General features: G+C 48.7%; 1 long non-coding RNA gene across 1 annotated transcript in view; it reads left to right on the top strand.

Annotated features, from left to right (window-relative positions):
- Positions 1–10,071, top strand: part of LOC129628342 (uncharacterized) — a 33,901-nt gene extending 23,830 nt beyond the window's left edge. Inside the window, exon 3 of the long non-coding RNA XR_008702785.1 lies at positions 9,657–10,071. This is a non-coding gene — a long non-coding RNA (uncharacterized LOC129628342). The remainder of the gene's footprint in view (positions 1–9,656) is intronic.
- The last annotated feature ends 9,005 nt before the right edge of the window (positions 10,072–19,076 follow it).

Raw genomic sequence — 19,076 nt, 5'->3', positions numbered from 1 at the left:
TTGTGAGTACAGGACCTGGTACACGGATGTCCAAGACCAATAGAATTGTGAAGTCTCTGGAAATCTCTGCATAGAAAGAAAATCCTGAAGCTATGCTGGGAGGATCCTGACCAATGGAGGCAGGAAGTTCAAGGAAGTTGAAGGGTGGGGTCAGACAGTCCTGAGTCCCATTGCATTTGCTGGGCAGCCTTGGGCAAATTGCTTAATTTCTGAGTTTTAATGTCCTCATCTGTAAAATGGGGATAATAATAGTAGAACCTCACTCTGGAAAACTATATCTAATGAGGACTTCCTATTATAAGAGGAAGCAAGTAAACATTTGGCTCCCAGCCGGGAGAAGCAAACACTCATTACCTAGTAGCAATGTTGCTATGATTGTTTTTACTGCTATTATTTCTACAAGAGAATGTGGAAGGCAAACAGCCCAGGCCTCGGGGAGAAGGATTCTACAGCTTATCTTTTACAATATTCCTGCCCCTTTGAAGCCTCCATGAAGCAGCTGCCTTGGCCTTCAAGTTTCACAGGCAGGATCTCCACAAACCTAATTGACCAAGGCCAGCTGCTGCTCCAGGAAGAAAGGAAGAGAGGAGGAGGAGGGTGGGAAAGAGGAGGTGGGAGGGCCTGCCTACCCAAGAACCCTTCCCTAGGCCCTTCCCAGATCCCACCAGCTCTGCAGCGTGGCCCCAGCACCAGCTTGGGCCATACTTCCTGCCCAGTCACATGGTTTATATTTCAAAATGTAACCAGCAGCTGTTGGCAGCTGGTTCCAGCTATGAATACCATGACCAAGAAAGGAGGGAGCTGTGAGGTCAGTGCTGGCCCTGGAGCAGCTGCTTCCCTCTCCACATGGGTGGGGAGTGAGCAGATGGAGGGAACCCAGCCGAGAACCACCGCACAGGGCGCTGGCTACCCCAGGGCGGGGGTTCTCAGATCCTCCAGATGGAGACCCCCCAGTTCAGCCCGTCAGGGCTCAGACTCTGGCTTACCCACCAAGAAGCAGCAGCTTCCCCTCAGCAGCCATTGCTTCCAGAGAGTTCTGGAGTCTGGGGAGTCTCCAGGTGCTTAGTCATGGAACATTAGAACTGGCAAAGCCCTTAATCCAACCGTCCCGTTTTATAGGCAAAGAAACTGAGGCCCAGAGGGGTGAACTGACGAGTCTAAGATGGCCCGATGAGTCAGTGCAGGGCTAGGGCAGGAACTCTTGCTGAAAAGAACGAGCCTGGGGCTTTTCCATTACTCAGAACCACAGAGCCTGCCCCGGCACCCTTACCTAAAAAGGGCCAGATCCTGGGGTCCAGTCGGGATCTGCGACCCCAACCCAAGTGCCCCACACCTTTGAAAAAAAGGCTTGCTGAACAGAGATGGTGGGCAAATGTACTGGCAAAGAAAAATGTATTTGGACAGGGAAACGCGCTCACCTCCAGTGTAAAAATGAAGAAGAATCGAATTCCCCAAGCAGAACTCCTCCTACGGTCTCATTTGGATGAGCAACACCTGCGCACACATGTGGACGCACAGAAAAAAGACTGGAAGGAAAAGTAAAACAGACTTACCTCTGGGAGGCAGGGTTGTGAATGTTTTTCATTTGTCTCTTGTCTTATCCATATTTTTCTATTTTCTTACTGTAAGAGTGTTTATTTCTATTACAACAATATTAAAAGGATACACAATAAACAGCCCAGTGCCCAGGTCCCCATGACTGGGGACCACACTCAGTCAGGCTTGGCTTGTGGAAGATTCCAGAACAGGCTGTACCTATTGCACAAGGTGGGGCCGTTTTCTTCTCTGGGGAAGACTAAGCAAGCTCGGGCCTGAGGGCAACAGGCATGGTGAGGCTCTGCTCAGCTGGAGCAGCAGCTCCGGCTCAGGGCACCCTCAGGGTCCTCCGGTGTGCACCGGGGAGGAAGGGCCGGCTCCAGACCCCAGCCTCTCAGCTGGCTCCGCAGCGCACGTGCCCAAGGCCTCATGTGTGGAAAATGATCTGGCCTTTGTCTGGCTCTTCCCCGCTCTCCAGAGCCAGACAAAGGCCAGATGGCCTCTGGGAAACCCTCCCAGTCTCAGCCACACCTTCCAGGAAACCTCATGGCAGTTTTGTCTTGTAGACATGCATCTCTCACTCATGTTCTGTTGCCACTTGCACACTACAATGCCGATGTCCTGAAGACCAAGCCACCTTTCTGGGTTAGCCCATGAGGGCTACCTGCCAGGGAGCCCTCCCAACCTCCATCTTGCTGAGTACAGCTCCGGAAGCGGTGGGTCTCGTCACAAGTGCCACGGAGCTCAGAGACCGTTTTGTTTAGATAGAACACTGTCCCTGTGCCGCATGCCAAGTCAGGACTATGGTGCTCGCCCAGGGCCCTGGCTGGGGCCCCCTACCTCCTTGTTGCTGCTGTTGTTCAGTCCCTAAGTCATGTCCGATCATTTGAGACCCCACGGACTGCAGCAAGCCAGGCTTCCCCATCCTTCACTTTCTCCCAGAGTTTGCTCAAATTCATGTGCATTGGGTCGGTGATGCCATCCAACCATCTCATCCTCTGTCGCCCCCTTCTCCTCCTGCCCTCAATGTTTCCCTGCATCAGAGTCTTTTCCAACGAGTCAGCTCTTCGCATCAGGTGGCCAAAGTATTGGAGCTTCAGCTTCAGCATCAGTCCTTAGATACCAGCTAATTGGCGCTTTCTCAAAGGGCCCAAGTACCAGAGGAAATGCCTTCATACACCGAAGCGGCACCTCCACGAGGACACCTTCTCTTGTCCCGTAAAGGGTGGGTCTCACGACGTCTCCACACAGTGTTGACAAACGCAGAGGGGACCCAAACAACCAAGTCTGAGAGTGTGGGCTCAGCCTGTTTCCTGGGCCTGTTAGGAAGTTCCCAGAGTCTCAGCTTCCTCTTTTGTAAAATGAGTCTCAGCGGTACTGACAGCATTCACTCACTCTCAGCCTCTCTACCTCTGTGGTCAGCACACTACCCTCGGGTACCTGGCACACCGCTTGTTTTTGTGTGGCCCTCAAGCCAAGAATGGTTTCTACATCTTCAAATGGCTGGAAAAAATAAAAAGAAGAGTACTATTTCATAATAGATGAAAATTATATGAAATTCAAATTGCAGTGTTCATAAATAAAGCTTTATGGGAACACAGCCATGCACTTTTATTTGCGTCTTTCCTGTGGCTGCTTTTGAGCTCCGACAGCAGAGATTGAGTAGTTATAGCAGAGAACAGATGGCCCACAAAGACTGTTTACTATCTGACCCTGACCCTGGAAAGAAAAAGGTTTGCCAATCCCCGATCTGAACAGTGTGGTACACAGAAGAATGTGAACAAGTATTCCTCTCTCTTCCCATCATCTTTTTAATACTCCCCACCGGGTACCTCTGGTCTTGTCCCAAAGACAAGGAATATTGCTGTTTTGGCAGGATGATGGAGGGGGTACCCTCCTCACTGTGGATCGTCAGGCTTGAAGTTGGAAGATCAAGTTACAGAGACTGGATCTTCATTCTGCCACCAACTGGCTCTGTGACCCGGGGAAAGTCACTTCACCTCTCTGAGCCTCACTTTCCCTCACCCGTAAAATGGGATAATGATAACAGCTGATGCTTACATTACTGCTTGCCGTGTGTCAGAGGCCGCTGCGTGGTGCCAATCACATAGGTCACTTATTTAATTCTGACAGTTCTATGAATAGGTACAATCGTCACCCCATTTGCAGGCAGAGAGCTGAGGCAGTGGGAGGGTAGGTGAGCGACCCAGGTTCTGCAGCCAATCAGAAGTGGGACCCAGAGACTCTGTGTGGGAGACAAACAGCTGCATCACTTGGGTGCTCCAATAACTCTCATAAGCCTTCAGGCTTCACACCCATCCTGGGAGATGCAACTGAGATAAGGAACCTGTATGCTTTTCTCAACAAGTTCTAAGATGACATAAACATTTATCTTGAAAGGAAACGAAGGGAAAAACATTTCCAAATCTCTCGCCAATGGTGGCATGTCAGAGACTGTGGGAGCACCTTGGATGGAAGGAGATGTTCACGCCTGCCTGGGTGGTTCTAGTTCCTACCTCCACTGGGAGGAAGCAACTGGCTCTGCTCCCCAAGCCAGAGCGCTGAGCCATTGAGACCTGTTCCCAGCCCAGCCTTGATTGATAAACAGGAGTCACCTTTCTCCTCAGGTGATGGGGACGCTGCGGCACCTTTCTCACCCTGCTTGGGTCTCCACCCAGCCACTGCTCCCCGCCCCGATCTGGTGGGATCTCGGAGGAGGAACAGCCCCGGTTTCTCAGCCGTGAGTGCTGCGGAGGACGCAGCTATTCTTTGGAAGTCTCCCCAGCTCTCCTTCCCACCCGGGCCCCAGCCCTCCCTCCGACCTCTCACTCCCGCATTAGCACTGGAGCAGGGAGGAGTGGCAAGGGCTGGGCAGGCTATGTCTTGCCTTTTTGTCTAATTGATCCATGTGAAGGCTCTGGCTTGGCTGGGAGGGTGGGGAACTGGCACTAAAAATGCAGCACATGTGCTAAAGGGTTAATCACTTGAGCTCCACAGTTGAAATACCTCCACCACTTCCTGGCTGTGGGACCTTGAGCAACTTACTAAACCTTTCTATGCCTCTGTTTTCTGAGGAGCAAAAGGGAAGATTCGATGACCTGCAAAGAGCTTGTGACAGTGCCTGGCATATACGAAGTGCTCAACAAACATGGGCTGTGGTTCTTTCTTTCTCTCTCAGCAACTTCTTCAGGATAAGGCACCTCAAGGATGTGACAAAGGTTTTTTCCACATGCTTTCAGAATGGGCTGTACCATAATGCATCCTTGATTCATCCAGTATATGTAGAGGACTTAAGTTGCCAGGCACCATTTAGATCTGGAGAATGCAAGGGGCTTCCCTTGTGGCTCAGATGGTAAAGAATCCATCTGCAATGCAGAAGACCTGGGTTCGATCCCTAGGTCAGGAAGATCCCCTGGAGAAGGGGATGGCAACCCACTCTAGTATTCTTGCCATGGACAGAGGAACTTGGCAGGCTGCAGTCCATGGGGTCGCAAAGAGTCAGACATGACTGAATGACTAAGCACACGCACAATGTGAGGGGAGGGAGGAGGAAGACATGCATGGGTAGTACACTGTAGCGGGGGTTGATGCTTTGAGACCCATGGGCCCTGGAGAGGGATCCTCTAAGTCTGGTGAACCTGAGACAGGGGAGGAGACACTGAGTCCAGAGTCATGAGAAGGCCTCGCAGGAGCCAGGTGAGGATTGCAGACCAGGGAACACAGCTCAGCACGCTCCATCTGCAGCTATCTCCGTGAGCCTCTGTGGAGACCCAGCTTAGAGCGTGATCTTAAGGATCAGGCATGCTCCAGGTGGAAGTGTGAAAGTTCCTCTCAGCGACTAACAGTAAGGCCATGGCTGCCAGGTGTGGACAGGACAGAGGAGACACCCAGAGCCATGGCTGGGAGAGAAGGGAGGAAAAGGGAAAGTGCCAGGGGACCACCAGGGCTGTTCCATCCCAAGGCTGCTCCGAGCGGCTCCCCCCAAACCCTGCTCACAGCCTTGGAGGCTCAGCAGGAATTGAGAGCAAAAAGGGACCGAAGAGAAGACGGTCAACTTTCTCAGGCCCCATGTGAAGGGAAGAGAACCAGCTGGGTTGATGGGGAGAAGGGAGAACTTGTCCAAGGAGGAGCCATCCTGGCAGGCTGGGGCCAGGAAAGCCATCCTGGAGCCTCTGCCTGTGGGCTGTCTCAACCCTATCAACCCTCCTGGTGGACACCATGACTGACTGTGGCCCCAGGGCATCTGTCCTCCTTTTCCGATCCTCCGGCTCACATGAGCCAGGCTTTCAGCTCAGCCCCGCTCAACACGGGCACTCATGGGCATCCACACCTGACCTGGATAGGAGAGAAGCAGACACTCTGCACCTTAGGCCAGTGTCTGCTGCTAACCTGCAGTGTGGCCCTGGGCAAGTGCCCACCCTCTCTGCTTTCTGTTTCCTTATCCTTATGTTGGGACCACACATTTTCTTTTCCTCCAGGTTTGCTGGGAGGAATTTGTATGATGTGAAAAAACACTCAAATGCTTTACGTGGGAATGGTTGTGTTTCTGAGGTCTTCTCTGAAGATGAGCGTGAGGGAGGGCAATGCAGTTCCCTGTTGCATCCAATGCAGAGCATGTCAGGCCTGTTGGCAGGTGGTTCTGCCCCAGATGGGGAGAAGTGGGGGAGAATTCAGCCTTCAGCAGGTCTCCTTACCTGCTCAGGCCTTGTGGTCACCTGAAACTGCCAGAGTGCTAAGAGATCCAAAAACAAACACAAAACCCATCAAGGCCACGACATGGCGCCTGCTTCCTTCACCTACTCCAGCCCCCAGCACAGGTTGCTGGAATCACCTCCCCTGTAGCTACTTTGGCTTCTTCCTGATGAACACAAGTCCACTTCAGCCTTATGAGGCAGAGTTTTGAGCCAAAAGCTACATTTCTCATGACTCTAGCATCTAGAGTAGCTACGGGACACAGCTTTGGCCAAAAAGATAAGAAGGTGCTGGACCGAGACTCTGGAAACCTCCCAACAGGTTCCTCTGGCATTTTGCCATCTGATCTTCCTCCACATACTGCCTGGAATGGGGAACCACCGCCTAGAATTTTAAAAGCCATTTTGCAACTACGAGGACACAATCCATATGCTGAGAATGACTGAGCAAAAGCCCTGATGTCATCTTTGAGCTGTCATGTAACTCTGGACCACCTGCTTCTGGAAATAATAAGTTCTTAACTGTTAAAGCCACCATTTCCCCCCTTCCTGGGAAGAGGTTAAGGTGAGGAGAAGGAGTCAGTTATTTACAGTCAAGCACAATTATAAATATAAATATTATAAAAAGCACAAGCTTTCCTCCAAAGACTAGGTCATTACTACCTTGAGCATCCTCTAGGATCCCACAAAAGACTTATCACACGGCACTGTGAAAGTCAGTTATTCATACACTGTCCCTATCAAGTGCAAGCTCAGAGAAGGCAGAGTGCACATTCTGTGCTGATCACAGCTGCATCCCCAGGGCATGACAGTTTCTGGCAAACATTAGCTTCTCCATGTGCCTTTCTTGAATCAATGAATAGAAGCACACTTCAAAAATCTAATTCCAGGAGATGTAGTTAACTTGCCCTAGACCCAAGAACCATCATCTCTGGCCAATTTTGAAACCTCTGTTGGCGCATGTTTGAAAAAGTCAGGTTTTAGTGTGGTTTGCCTAAAATACCCCAAGTGTTGTAAATAACTCTCTCAGCTCCCAAAGAACCACTGCCTTTTCCTAACCACTCACAGCTCATCGTGGCTGCCCTTAACTTGCCACTACATGACCCAGAAGGCAGCTCATGCAACCTCTCCAGCATATTCCGATGCCAAGTGCTTATCATAACTGAGAAAGGGCACACCCCACAACATATGGAGAGCTTGCTTGAATATACATAACGTGTGTAGGGAAACAGTCACAGGCACAGTTGTCTGGTCATCTTCCTATCCTAAACATCTCAGATATATTTAGACTTGTAAAATTACTTTCTTCAAGACCTCCAGAAGGTTCCAACAGTCTCCTCCTCCTCTTTCCTTTATTGTGACTTTCTCCTCAAAACCTGCTATTTTCACTGTGTCCTCAAAATGTTCATGCTTTTTCTGTATTCAAGTTATCCAACTAGGGGATCCAGCTATATAACTTCTTTATTTGCCTTTTTTTGGAAAAGCATGGGAAGTCCATATATAACTAATGGGAATGCAAAGTTCATATGTTTCCTACAAACTTGCAATTCATTTGTTCAAGATATTTGATGACAGTCCCTTGCAGAAAATCACAATGATGCCACTGGACTGCCTGCTAAAGCCCTCTCAGGTTCTTCTTTCTGGGTTCACACCCTCCCATGAAGTTTGAAGAGGGCCACACAACCTGAGATCCTTACTCTTCTTCCTCATCCACCTGCTGAATGGGATGGACTCTAAGGACCTAGAGGAGGATGGAGCCACAAGATGGAAGGAGCTGGGTCTCTTGAGTGGCTGCATGAATCAGAGACCTGCAGATCTTGCACTAGGCTGTAGCAAGAATAAGAAATATATGTTATGGCACCAGTGCTTTGGAAGTGTATCTGCTATAGCATCCAGCATTATTTCAGGTTACTCTTTACTTATCTATAGCGTTTTTTAGTCTCTTTATTCTAAAATGCTATCCCAGTTTGATTTGCATTCATTATTTACAATTCATGACTATACTGAATGTGGGCCTTTAGATCAAAGGTTCCCAAACTTGGCTGCTCAACAGAAGTAACTGAGAAGCTTTAAAAATCTTCCAGGGCTCAGGTCTCACCCCCAGAGGTTGTGATTCAACTGGTCAGTGGTGGAACCTGTCTTTGCTATTTTGAAAGAGCATCCCAGGTGATAATGAGGGCAACCAGAATTAAACGCCATCATTCTAGAGCAAATGTTCTCCACATTGAGCATGCACCAGAACACGTGAGAAACTTGTTCAAATACATATTTCTGGTTCCCATCCCCAGAGTTTCTGATTCAGTTGGGTCCCAGGTACAGTCTGGCAATTTTCATTTGTAATACATCCCTAAATGAGGCTGCTGCTGCTGCTTCTGGGACCACACTCTGAGAACTCTTGGTCCAGACTTTTTATATTCCCTCAATAACAACAATCACTGGTGTCATCCCTGGAAAATGCTAACCACTCAATAATTGAGTATATAACTGAGTTGAAATGAAGATGTTTGTGCTTTGCTTTGTCACTCAGTCGTGTCTGACTCTTTGTGACCCCATGGAGCCCGTCAGGCTCCTCTGTCCATGGGGATTCTCCAGGCAAGAATACTGAAGTGGGTTGCCACACCCTCCTCCAGGGGATCTTCCCAACCCAGGGAGCGAACCCAGGTCTCCTGCATTGCAGGCAGATTCTTTACCATCTGAGCCACCAGGGAAGCCCATCAATACTGAAGTGGGTAGCCTAGCCTATCCCTTCTCCAGGGGATCTTCCCAACCCAGGAATTGAACCAGGGTCTCCTGCATTGCAGGAGAATTTTTTACCAGCTGATCTACCAGGGAAGCCCAAAGTTGTGTAGGCCTTTATACTTGATGACTCTTCTTTGTTTTTCAATAGATTCAGATGGAGTTTGCTTAGTTATGCAATTCAACCAAGACACTCTGTAGGAACAGGAAGTGGGGAGATTGTTTGGGTGAGAAGGAATTGAATACTTGGCTTTGAGCTGGCATGTGGAAGCAAATATTTATCTAGTATCATGTATAATCATGGCACTGTGTTGACCTCTCCCTCTTTTATCTTCAGGGAAGGGAGATTTTCAAGAGAGAAAGGGACTTCTAGACTGACTGTAAGCAGTAGAGCTCAATGAGATGGAGGCAGGAGGGTCTCTCAGTGAGCTAAAATAATACACACAAGCACGCACACACATTGGATTTATAGGGAAAGTGGGAGAATTGGATTTGATATCTCAAGGAGGCACAAAATAAATGATGGCATGAAGTCATAAAGTCCTTGTTTCCAGGTATTGATGCCCCTGTATATTTTCCTCCTGTTGAATGTGAGCTGGACTTAGTCACTTGCTTCAGTGAATAGAATGTAGTAAAAGTGAGGGCTGCCATGTCTAAGATTAGATTACAAAGATTCTGGCTTCTGTCTTGCAGGCTTTATCTCGCTGTCTGTCTGCTTGTCCTGATGGAGTCCAGCTGCTGAGTTGTGAGCCGCTCTCTGATGAGGTCCACATGGCAAGACACTGATGTCCCTGGCCAACAGCCAGACAGGACCTGAAGCCTGCCAGCAGTCGTGTGAGTGAGTGACTCCTCCTCTAGTCAAGACTTGAGAAGACGACATCCCTGGCTTTATCTTGACTGCACCTTGTGAGCAACCCTCAGTCGGAGGTACCCCGCTAAGCCATGCTTATATTCTGGACCCATCGAGAAACTGGGATATAATGTTTGTTGTTTTAAAATAAGTATAGGGATAACTTGTAATAGATAGCTAATTTGTAATAGACAGCTAATAATTTGTAATAGATACCCAGTCAGCTCTTTCTGGACGATAGGGTATATGGAAACACTAGTGAATTCTGTATTTGAGCCCCAGGTTATATGTTTGTTCTTATACAATGAGTTCCATATTGGAATCAATATTGTGTGAAACACCATGGTAATAGCTAAAGCTCTTTACATAGTCCTAAATGATAGTGATGGCAAAACCATTGTGGGTACAGAAAGCGAATTCTATAAATGAAATGGGTATCTTTTCCCCATGAGGACAAAACCTGACCTTCTCCATAATAAAAGGGGTCCAACGTAATTATCCTGCAGCCAGGTAGCTGTCAGTCCCGTAAGGAATGGTCCCACTTTAGAGGCTTATATCGGCTCCCTTTGTCTTGGCAGGGTGGTCTTAGCAATGGTGAGAGCTCAAGCAGCTTTGGTAAGGGAACATCTATATTGGACCCGTTATGCCAGCTACCCCTGCTGCCATGACCACTCTGCCTATGGAGCAAACACAGGGTCATCTGGAAAAAGGACTCACATTCCTCAGACAGACTGTCTTGTCTGTTTGCTTGTTTGGAACTTTGTCTGCAGTAAATGCCCTTGGTGAGTATATTCACAGGACACAGATGGCTTTACCCTTTGTACCCATTCCCAGAGATCCACCTCTCCCCACACCCCCTTGTCACCAGTCTTCTAATCTGGCAAGAGCCAAAGTCTTTGCACTGCCAAAAGTTATAACTACTTCGATTTTCCATCCCCACTATCTTTTAGGGCCACCCCTGAGCAGGTCTATAAGGAGTGCCATCTGCTTCTTGTTGGTGCCAGGATGCCGTGTAGATCCACCTATACGTCTGGCCCGTCATCATCTTTTCTTCTTTAGCTGTGAGAACCTTCTGTGGAGCCGTAAGTATGGCTGCAAGGAGAAAGCGTAAGGGCCATGGGGGTCTGAGCCATTTGCTTAGACAAGGCATTGTGTCTTCCAGACCACTGAGGCCTGCTGCTTTTCTTTCTGCATTCTCAGTGGGATGGTCAAATTTGTCAGTGGGATGTTTTAATTTACTTTTTCTGTGAACACACTTTAGGGTCTCCAGAGGTAGCCAGCCTGTACTAGAGTCCAAACAATCGCCATTGTCACCAGAGCAGCTAAGAAGGACAGCCACTGACCTCAAATCATAACTTCCTCCCTGTGTGTTCCAGTCCATCCCCTGCCACGACTGGTAATGATTTAAGAAATTGTGATAACACTGCAAGCCACAATAATCAGTCCCCCAGCCTCAGCACACGCACACACACCTGATACTTACATGTGTGCTTAATAAATGTGTCAGCAGCCCAGTCCCAGAATCTCATTTTGAGGGGCTGTTTCTGGTACCATTTACTAGAAGAGTCCTGGCAGGAAACAAAGGTCACTCTAACAAAGGGGATTGAAGAGAATGGAATGAAGGCACTATAGACAAATGTGTGGCTGGGGTAATGAAGCTCTCTGGGGTTGGCAAGTAAAGAAGCGGCCACCACCCCTAGGTCTAAAGAGGAGAAGAATGGAATAGTTCCCAGACCCCATTGGGGTCTCTCTGGCTGTAAGGGGGAGCTGGCTTCTGCTGGGAGCACAGCCATTGGCAATGCCTGAGGCCTGGCAGGGAGGTAGCTGGGGAAGTAATCACCCTGGCCACTCTTTCCTTGAACTTGTCTGCCATTGGCCACTGATGAGAAGTCAGAAGGCAAGAGAGACAAGGATGAAGCTTGTACATATCAGCCTCCAGGGTCACAGGGCATGGGGAGAAGGGTGGCCGTGGACCTGGAAGGGCACGCAAAGACCACTCGGCACACGTCTCATCCCACCGCAGATGATCTATTCCTCCCAAGAAGGTAGGAAGGGAGCTGGCTTAAAGGTTAGGAGGCTCCCGCCATCTCTGCCAAGTCCTCAGTTTCCTCATCTGTTAAAGGATACATCAGATTCGTTTCCATACCTACCAAGCTACATACTTATCAGTACCTGCAGGGCTGAGGGCACAGACCAGGGAGTATTAGGGATGAATAAAGCCATGGGGTGATGTGGGTCAGGATTTTTGCTTGAAGATTTCAAAATAATCCTTTCTTTAAAAATCCAGCATGAAACAGAATACAGTGTCCCAATAAGTTGTTGAAATAAAATGAATTTTGGGAGGTTACATTGACGTGACACCTCCATTCCTTGCTGGGAGACATGCATCACTCTTAGTGGCCACTGAGTGGGGTTTGGTGGAGAAACTTGGGAAGCGCCAGATGATTCCAGAAAGCTCCTCCACACCTGACATCCAGAGCTTCTTGGATTAAACTTCTCTGGGCTCCCAAGTTTCATTCCCTGAGAACCTGGATTCATTTTTCAAATAGCCCTGAATAGTAAAGCTCTCCTTGGTATGAAGGTACGAAGTGCTCTCAAAAGTGTGCCTGAGTCTCTGAGACACCTCAAAACATCACCCCTCACAGCCGCACCCAGAACTATCTGGGAGGAATGCGGTGTTGACCTCCTCACAATGGGCTGTACCCTGAAGGGCTGCTGGGTTCCCAGAGGATTGAGGTCTAGGCTAAAATGCACGCAGAGTGAAAAGCAAAAGGATGCTGGCAGCTGGGAGTATCAAAGAGGGATTAAGAAAGGGAAGAAGTAGGGATAAGAGGTGGGAGCAGAGGAGAGCTTGGCAGTGGGTAGAGGGGTGTGAAAGTAACCACGAAGGTGCGGGAGACTTATCTTAGGATTCGTACTGAATTTCACTGTTGTGGCAATAAAGCAAAAGCAAATAGACCCAGCTCCATCTGGGCTGCCATTATTCATTGGCTCTGCGTCAGGCACTGTGCTAAGAAATAATGAAGACACTCAGATCAAGACAGATGAGTCTGTGGACTTGGATGGCACATACATTCTAGGTGCAGGGAGAAAAAAGGAAAAGCAAGGAAGCAGACTGATTCATTGATTCAGGTACTGATGGGTGCTGAGGGTGAAGGAGGCTACAGGAACAGCAGGACCTGGCAAGCTCTTCCTGACAAGGGCCAGATGGTACACAGCTTCAGCCTTATGGACCGTGTGTCCTCTGTTGCTGCCACACACATAGTCCTCAACTCTGGTGATGCAACACAAAGGCAGCCGTAGGCAACCTGTGTATAAACAGGTGTGGACAGATTTGACCTTTGGACTATAAGTTGCCAAGCCCTGGGATGGGGACAAGCTTGGCGAGGGGGCCAGGTGGGAGGCAGATAGAGGATGTTAAGCCAGGCACCCTGAGAACCTGAGCGATGAGAAGGGACCAGTCATGGGTGGCCTGGGAGAAGAGCATTCCAGATAGAAAGATTATCATGTGTGAACACCTTGGAATAAAGGACACAGAATATCTCAAGGGTGAAATGAAGGCCACTGCATCTGGAGTATATTAAACAAGAGTGGGAAAAAGTATGAGGTGATGTCACCAACATAGGGTGCCATCAAGTCTGGAGTTTTTCTACTTATGACAGGAAGCTACTGGAAGGTTTTAAACAGCGTGATGAGTAGAAAGTCCTGTTTGTTGTCAGATAGAGGAAGGAAAAGAGAAATTCCTTATTACAAAGCACCTGGCCATGGATTGACTCATAAAGGGAGCTAATACCTTCTTGGAGTTGGTTGCTAAAGCACTGTGCCTCTAAAGGGTCATCAAATCCTAAAATAGAAAGGATTTTAGGTTTCCCTATAGTTCATACGGTAAAGAATCTGCTTTCAATGCAGGAGACCCAGGGTTGATCCCTGGGTCAGGAAGATCCTCTGGAGAAGGAAATGGCAATCCACTCCAGTATTCTTGCCTGGAGAATCTCGCGAAGAGAGGAGCCTTGTGGGCTACAGTCCATGGGGTTGCAAAGAGTTGGACACTATGTTCAGAGCAACTAACACACACATAGACACAAGCTGGCATATCTCCCAGGTTTTACAGGTAAGTGTATTGAAACCCAGAGAGATTAGTTGCTTTGCTCAAGATCACTCAGTAAGTTGGCTGCAGAGCTGGGACTGGAACCTGGAGAGAGAAGCTTGGCCTGATAATAAAGCAGTTATCGCGGCAATGGCAACATGATTCTGGATCCAGTAAGGTGATGTCACTTGGCCACATCGGCGCACCCAGCCTCCCAGGGACTCAGTGCGAGGGTTCCAGGGAGAAAAGCCTGGGAAGAAAAGAGTTCCAGGGGCAAGGGACCGAGCAGTGGCCTTGAGTGGATGGAGGAAATCTTGGGCATGTCCATTCTCACAGTAGCTGTTGGCTGAAGAATCATGAGCGTGGGACTCCACTGGAAGAGGCCAGAGGCGGATAGGAGGACAATGGCAGGCACCAAACGGAAACGAGGGCTTCTTTCTGAGAACATCTGATAGAGCCCCAAGAAAGGTGAGGAACACTCAGCGACACTTCAAGGAAAGCTGGAGCCTGTAACCGCAGGTGAGACCAGTGAAGTGCGATTTATTGCTGTCAGCAGCATCCCATTTTTGCCACCATGCCTGGTGTGCTCTAGGAAACACAAGTCACATTGCAGAGTTCCCTGAGAATATATGGACCCGTATCCTAGTCCATTCAGCAAATATACCAGCACCAAATTCAGTATCTACCTACTGCCTCCAACACATTGGTTTTTCTTGGAGCTGGTACACCTACTATCGATGACCCCAGATCCATGCCAAAGGCAAGCTTTGGCAACCTAGTACATGGCTCTGGGCATGATGCTGAGAGATGGAAGGTCACACCTCTCGTGTGGAATACAGCACAGCTGGGGAGCAGTGGGTGGAGGGTGTGGGTTCAGGATTTTGAAGTCAAATCTCAGGATATGGGGCTCCTCCCCAAGCAGGGAAGCGGGTCTCATCGGGTCAAGACAGGGCAGCATTCATCCTTCCTGGGCGAGGGCCTCTGTCCCGCCTCCTGCAGAGCAAAGTTACTTTTCTATTTTTAGGAGATTAAAAAGTGCTATGAAATGTACTTTCCAATTTTAGGGCTCTCGCCCAGGCTCTATTTCTAGTGACCAACTGGAAAAATACCTCTCATTCTGCATGTACATATTTGAAATCTGGCCAGTAGCTTCTGAGTCCACTCCTTGCAGAGGGTTTTTCAAGAGAGAATCGGTTCCAAACGTCTTCGGGAGAATGTCAGCCTGCATTTTGCAGAGACGACGTGAACCTCCATGGCATCACCCTGCTACCTTCAGCCATGGGGAAATTTGAAAAGTGTTTTGTTTCAAAGATTCATCAACAGCCTTGTGGCTTTCTGCTGAGGAAGATACTGAGATTTAGGGATGTATAAGTAAGAAAAGTCAAAGTTCCAAAGGAAAAAAGCCACAGTCCTCTCACCACTTTCTCTCAATGAGTTCCATTTCCAACAGGAATTATGGACCAGGATCAGGGAGGGGCTTGGTGCTTTACTGTGAATAAAACTGCACATGAGGTGAGCTGAGTGGGCCTGAATTAGCTTCACCAGATAGGAGCTAAGTGCAGAAGAGAACCACGGAAATCAACATCAATTGAAACATCAGGTGATCCTCACAGTGGGACTGTGACCAGTGCAGTGAAAGGGGATCAGCTCCATTGGTCCAATATGATAGTAACGAAGCTGGCTGCATTTGACGTGGCTGGGGAACGCTTTTGGAAGGTCTAAGGCCTGACATTTTAAACTGGAACACCTATGCTTGCTCCTTGGAAGAAAAGCAATGACAAGCATAGACAGCATATTAAAAGCAGAGACATCACTTTGCCGACAAAGGTCTATATGGTCAAAGCTGTGGTTTTTCCAGTAGTCATGTATGGATGTGAGAGTTGGACCATAAAGAAGGCTGAGTGTCAAAGAAATTATGCTTTTGAACTGTGGTGTCGGAGAAGACTCTTGAAAGTACCTTGGGCTGCAAGGAGATCAAATCAGTCAATCCTAAAGGAAATCAACCCTGAATAGTCATTGGAAGGACTGATGCTAAAGCTGAAGCTCCAAAACTTTGGCCACCTGATTTGAAGAGCTGACTCATTAGAAAAGACCCTGAGGCCGGGAAATATTGATGGCAGGAGGAGAAGAGGACAGCAGAGGATGAGATGTTTGGATGGCATCACCGACTCAATGGACATGAGTTTGAGCAAGCTCTGGGAGATGGTGAAGGACAGGGAAGCCTGACATGCTGCAGTCCATGGGGTCGCAGAGTCGGACACAGTTGAGCACCTGAACCACAACTCTTTTGCAATCCCATGGACTATATAGCCTGCCAGGCTTCATTGTCCATGGGATTTTCCAGGCAAGAATACTGGAGTGGGTTGCCATTTCTTTCTCCAGAGGATCTTCCTAACCCAAGGGATTGAAACAGCATCTCTTGCATTGCAGGCAGATTCTTTACTACTGAGCCACCAGGGAAGCTCAGACACTCATGCATGCACGTGTGCTAAGTTGCTTCAGTTCATGTCGGACTCTGCGACCCTCTGGACTGTAGCCAGCCAGGCTCCTGTGCCCATGGGATTCTTCAGGCAAGAATACTGGAGTGGGTTGCCATGCCCTCCTCCAGGGGATCTTCCAGACCCAGGGATTGAACCCCCATCTCTTACATCTCCTACATTGGCAGGCAGGATCTTTCCATTGCCACCTGGAAAGCCCACAGACACTCATACAAGACCTTAACTTGGCAGAAAGCCTCTGAGGATGAGGACTCAAGCCAAATTTTGGCAGCGTTCTAACAGAGACACCCATTTCCGTACACAGCAGTGGTGGAGCCTCGGTACCCAGTTCCCCATGTACTCAGAGCGAGCAGCTCTGTCTGGCAGCTGCGATGTCTGTGTTTAAGGTTGATGCTACTTGGGGATTCACTGGGGCAGCCCCAGAGAGGTGGTTTGGGCATATTTCCTCTACGGGGAGAACTCGACTCTCTGTTTTGCCTACAAAATCCACAGTTGCTCTTCACTTCCTATTATTCTGCCTGAGCTACTAAGAACCGGCTCTGTGTTTCCAGCCAAGAACCGTAACTGCTCCACATGGAGCCAAACACGAGAGCCACAGCACTCTTAGAAATAAACAGGAGATGCCAAAGAAATTTCACACCATATTGAGTACTTCAGGCTAAATCTTTTTTTGCCCTTTTTGGTTGTTAGGGGCATTTTGGTGGAAATGTTTGAAAACCCCTGGCCTCAGGAATAAGCCTGGATAAAAAAAGAAAGAAATGAAGATAGAAAGGAGGCAGGACAGAAAAAAAAAAAAAAGGCACAGAAAGACACGCCAAAGAAATATTTGTGCACGTAACTGCCTGCCTGAAAAAGGCTGCGACAGGGCCTCCCTGGTGGCCAGTGGGTAAGAATCCACCTGCCAGTGCAGGCGACAGATTCAATCCCTGGTCCAGGAAGATCCTGCATGCCACGGAACAAATAAGCCCCTGCACCACAACTACTGAGCCAGCTTTCTAGAGCCCGTGAGCTGCAACCAGGGAGTCAAAGCACTGCAGCTCCTGAAGCCTGCCTGCCTAGAGCCTGCACACCTCAACAAAGAGTAGCCCCCACTTGCCACAACTAGAGAAAGCCTGTGTGCAGCAGTGAAGACCCAGTACAGTCACAAATAAATAAATCCTTATTTAAAAAAAAAAAAAGACTGAGACATGGATCATCTCACGTGACCCTTGTGTCAACTTTGTGACAGTCCCATCTTACAGATAGGAAAGTTGAGGCTGCAGCAGAGATGACGGGACTTGTGCAAGCATATGCAGTGGAAGGCAGTGTTGAAGCTAAGCTGTCTCTCCAAGTCCTGTGCTCCTCCAACTCGTCCCACAGTGGGTACCTTCTCTGTGTTCCTGTTGAGTAAAGAGGGGGAAGCTCAGAAAGCAAGAACCAGAGGGCGTCTTTCCCACCTCCCTATCGAACTACCCAGTATCCCTTCCCCCTAAAACTTATTCCCACCACCCCATCCAGGCCAGGGGACCCAGCGGGGCAGTATTACAGGGGGTTTCGGCTAGGCCTGCAGCTTCTGGTGTTGCAACCCTCCCACTGGGCGGCAGGCACTGTCCACAGCCGGGTGAACGCAACCAGGAGCACTGTTGGCTTGGGTTCAGCAGCTTCTTGTCCTCCTCCCTTGCCCAGCCCTCTCATTACTCAGTGTCACAATGGCCAGAGCCTCACAAACACACTGGGCTTTGTTTGCAGAGACAAGTCAATGGAGCCTAGAAATGGGAGTGGAGCTGCTGAGAAAACAGCACCTCCTTTGGGGATCATGTGAACCCCACATGGCCTGTGTTTTCAGGGCAACTTGAGGCCAGGATGGGGGACAGCTGACGGGAAATCCAAGCTTATGGGGGGTCTGCACTCAGAGCTTCTGTCCACGGGGAGTTAGAGCCCAATACTGCTTGTGAGTAGAAACAAGAAGACAGAAAGGGGATGATGGTGGGTGATGCTCCCAAAGAGTCCAGAACTTAATTGCTAATAATCATAACTGTCATTTATTGAGCACTAACTATATGCCAGGCATTCCTGAGTGCTTTACAAACTTGTTCTATCTTCACTAAACCCCCCAAGATAAGTACTACTCTTATCCCTGTTTTTCAAATGAAGACCCTGAGGGTTAAGGCATTTGACCAAAGTCACACCAGTAGAGAAGGCAGAACACAGATGTGAGAACAGGTCCTGCAGAAGACAAAAGCCAAATTTCATCAAGTCTTTGTTAAATACTCAGCCTTTTGAGTTCTACATGGTTCACAAAATGAACAGACCTTCAGGAACAGAGCAAGTGGTGAATTTGAAATCGTTTGTCTCTCTATAGTTGTCCAGTATGGGCTCCAATTCAGCCTGGATTCCCCAGGGGAGCTACTGACAAGTCTCCACGGTGTTCATTAAATGCCCATTGGGAGCACTGCCCAGCCCTGTCCAGGACCTGCAGGCTTGCCAAGCCTGTCAGCAGATTAACCGCATTCAAAGTACATAAATACAAGAAACCTGACTGTTTGGATTGTCTTTATTTCCTTGTCCCTATGATGCCAAGTCAGGATGGGTTAGTACTAGATCAGTGCTTCTTTTCAAAGTTGGGTCATGGTCTCCTCATCCCCCAAACCCTTTATCACTCTGCTGGAGATGGTGGAGTCTTTTTGTCACTGTACATG

The sequence above is a fragment of the Bubalus kerabau genome, chromosome 15 (genome assembly GCF_029407905.1).
Source record: "Bubalus kerabau isolate K-KA32 ecotype Philippines breed swamp buffalo chromosome 15, PCC_UOA_SB_1v2, whole genome shotgun sequence".
In the NCBI taxonomy this organism is placed as follows: domain Eukaryota; kingdom Metazoa; phylum Chordata; class Mammalia; order Artiodactyla; family Bovidae; genus Bubalus; species Bubalus kerabau.
This window is presented reverse-complemented; position numbering and strand designations above follow the sequence as displayed.